Source organism: Aegilops tauschii, chromosome 6, assembly GCF_002575655.3.
Source record: "Aegilops tauschii subsp. strangulata cultivar AL8/78 chromosome 6, Aet v6.0, whole genome shotgun sequence".
NCBI classification, from domain to species: domain Eukaryota; kingdom Viridiplantae; phylum Streptophyta; class Magnoliopsida; order Poales; family Poaceae; genus Aegilops; species Aegilops tauschii.
This window is the reverse complement of record NC_053040.3, coordinates 40,428,362-40,432,176: the sequence shown is the minus strand read 5'-3', so window position 1 is coordinate 40,432,176 and position 3,815 is coordinate 40,428,362. Positions and strand designations below refer to the sequence as shown.

Sequence of the window (3,815 nt, the reverse complement as noted above, 5' to 3'; positions counted from 1 at the left end):
ACTGTAAACTATACACCATCCATGTCTTTCTTTTTTATCAGCTTCTGAGGTTTCCTCAATACCATGTATCGTCTGTCCGTGTGGCTCTATCTATAGATTGTGGCTTTTTTCAGCTATCTATTAAGAAATAACCAAGTTCATAAAGTAATTATACTGACAAACTCCACAAGGTAAGCATAGAGCAGGCAAAAAGAAGCCATCCTACTCAAAATTAATGAGCAGAAATTTATAACTGAAACTAATACTATGCTAAATAAATACATTTCAGAATATTTGCATCACTTTGATACCTTTTACTATGGAAATTCTACATTTGATTACCTAAAATGAAATTGATTGCTTTCAGAAATTAGTTCAAAACTGCTCAATGATACCTTTAAGATTTACCTCTATGCAATTTTCAAACCAAATTATGAGAAATATAAGAACTATCATAAACATGAAAAAACATTTACCTGGATAAAAATGCGGTAAGGTTCGAAAATAAGCAAATAAGCCTGTCCCACTTTTTACGAAACTGATAAATATTTTGACAAAACTAATTTCCCGGGGTAAAAAGGATCATGGGACATATCCAAACCCAGCTAGGCCTTGTTTGGTACTATCGTATTTTAGGGAATTGGTGGGGATTATCCCGATCAAACCCCTAAATTCCCACATATCCCAAAACACCATTTGGTTCTATTGTATTTAACATGTTTCATCCCCACATTTCCCCACAAATCCACAAACTCTAGTGCGTTTTTCTCAATACCCAATACACTACCCTTACCTAGTGGATTGGGGATAAATGGGGATTTGAAGGGATTGGGTGAAGGTTAGGGTTTCACCCAATCCCTGTGGGGATTATCCCCACCAATCCCCTCAAAAACCCTAGTACCAAACAAGGCCTTACCAGAAGAGATTGTTCTATCGCTTAAAGCCGTTATTCCCAATAGGCTTCTGTAATGCCTAGACCAACATGGGACATATCAGCAGCAGCTGAGCCTAGCTTTTGTACTCCCTGAAGGAATTCAAAGAAGGATAAAAGAAACAGCATAAAGGAGAAAAGTGGGTGCATGGTGTTTGGTTTCTTGTTACTGAACACATGGTGATACAGTTTACCCTACTAATGAAAGTAAATTCCTTGAACAAATTTATATTGGCTCGTATCTGCTGCCTGAACTATCTGTATTACATGAGTTATGACTGCATCCTGAATAATTAAATGAACATATACATTGGGTCTATTCTCACTGGAAGATTTTCATGGCTGGCAAACACAGGTGTGCTCATATTGTTCTTGTACAGTTGTATACGAGAAAAATAGGCTACCTTATCTGTCGACCTGACATGAATTTTTTGCCCATTAAAATAAGCACCTTTGCCTGTTCAAGGAGCAAACTATTTTAATAGTTAGAACCAGAACAAGGAAGCACGCCAATTGCTGATCAAAGATCCTACCGGAAGATGCAGAAATTGTACGAGTGCTCCAGCACATAGGCCCACCACAAATTCCACCTAAATGAGATGACAATAAAGTGTGAGTAATACAGAGAGAACTATTTCTAAGGCCGATAATTTGTGTCTCCAATATTCCATAATCATATGGTTCAAGAATGATAGAACCAGGAATCCCGGTCTAAAGTGTTAGATGTGCTGAAAGAGTTAGCTAGAACAATGTCAAACTGTAACTAGTAAATTTCATTCTTTTCCTTTTCCATGAGTTCAGTACCATTATTTTCTCCCCCAGCTGTTAGAAAAGCATTGCATTCTAATTAAGATCCAAATATATACTACACTCATTAGTTATCAGACAGCAAAGGATCCCAAGTGCATGAGCCAGCTGTAGGATCAAAGACAGCCAGCTAAATGGGATTAATTACAGCTTACAACACAGGAAATCACAAGCAGGCACATGCTGAATAATAAAACATCTAAATTCAGATTGAACAGCCATCTAAATTCAGTTAAAGATGACAATACACATCATGATCTTTTAGCCATTACTACTTAATAATGTACCCTGACATACATAACCAGATCATTATAAGACGAAACTGTATCGATCATCAGCCAACACATCAAGGTCTTGAACCTTGGCACAAGCAACAAAAACATATATCCTATCCATGGGGTAGTGAGAAAAAAAAACACAATAAGAAGCTGGTCAGCTTCAGAATTGATATTGATATGGGGTGGCAAATGGTGATTGCATCATCCACTCGGTTGGAACCGCCGGTGAGCTTTGAGCAGAGTCATACCAGCTGACCGAGGCCGCTTCATCGTCCGTGGTGTCGCCTCCTGTCCAAGAATCACAAATTCCAGCATACAGGGCACACGGCAGGAAGCCGAAATTTAGCATTGCTGTCTGGTTCTGCAAGTCAGTTGGCAGTGGTTCGATGATGGGCATCGACAAGTCAAATTGATCAGAATTGTCAAAAAGGGGTGTGACTGAACCGCCATGGACTGACAGTGTCGTAGTTGCTCACCATGGAACCGGCATGGTCGGACATGGAGGAGCTGCAATTGACCTCTGATTCAGGGACGACAGGCATCAACAAGTCACCCAGAAGGAGTTGATCAGAATTCTGATGAAAAGGCATCAACAAGTCACCACCTTCGTCCAGGAGGACCCTGTCACAGTAGCTGCCGGCGTGGATGGCCATGGAGAAGCTGCAATTGACATCTGATTCAGGGGCAGGCATCACGAAGTCACCCAGGACTTGATCAGGCGTGAGGCCGGACATGAGATCATCAAGAAGCTGGTCCAACTCCAATGAGACGCCATCCGAGCAGTTGTTCAAGTCTAGCTGTGGCTCGACGACCGGCGGCAGAATTGGTGCAGCAGGAGGGACAAGCAGCCGCCGCTTCACAGTCGTCACCGGAGCTGAGTCGTCTCCGGCCTTCCTCTTCCTCCCCCTCCTGTATGCTGGCGACGTCGAGACGGACGCAGATCGGGGCTGGCTTGCGCGGGCTCTGGTAGACCTTGCAAAGAACCGGAACCGTCTCACCTTTCCCATCATCTCCTTGATCATGGGCCATACGGAACTCCACCATGAGCCACACGGCCTCCACGGATCCGTCGGCATGGATGGGCTTATACCTGAAACTCTGCTTGTACCCGACGACTCCGCCGCGTCCCTCGCCGTCGAGCATGGCCTTCCTCCCCTTCTCGGCGTGCCACGTGCCCTCGCCGCCGCCGACGGCGCGGGACCTGTGCTTGTTGTGCCCGGACAGGGCCTTGGCGGAGCCGAAGAAGTACCAGCACCGCCTCTCCGCCCCGGTCTTGGGCGCCAGCAGGACCGCGGGCTGGAGGCCCGAGACGAGGGCGGCCGGATCGGCGGCGTACGCGTCGGCGGTGTGCAGGAACCTGGCGGCGGGCTCAGGGAGGGGCTCGCTTGCGATCATGGGGCGGAGGTAGGCGCAGATGAGGTCGGCGTCGGAGGGGCTGAACCTGCAGCCCATGGGAAGGACGGAGGAGGAGGCCATGGGACATCGGGATGGCGGCCGGCGGGGAGCTGGCTAGGGTTTGGGAGATCTGGGAGGCGCCGGCGGCGGGTTCGGGTTGGGTGGATCGAAGGCGCGCGCGCTCTCTGCCACCTTTTGTAGTGCTTGAAATCTTGAATCTTCGAGGGATGGCGCGTATGGAGAAGAGGACGCGGGTTTGGGTTTGGGCTTGGATTTGGGATGGGAGGGGTGGAAGACGCGTCCGTGGGCTCTTTCCATAAAATAAGGAAAAAACTAACGCCCACGTGTGACATTTTGCACATCTTCCACACGCTTTTTTTATCACTCATTTTGCCACATCTGAACATATGACATCAGCAGGAATC

At 46.6% G+C, this 3,815-nt stretch overlaps 1 pseudogene; it reads right to left on the bottom strand.

Moving 5' to 3' along the window:
- Window positions 1-2,137: 2,137 nt before the first annotated feature.
- Window positions 2,138-3,471, bottom strand: LOC141025304 (uncharacterized; annotated as a pseudogene).
- Window positions 3,472-3,815: the final 344 nt, after the last annotated feature.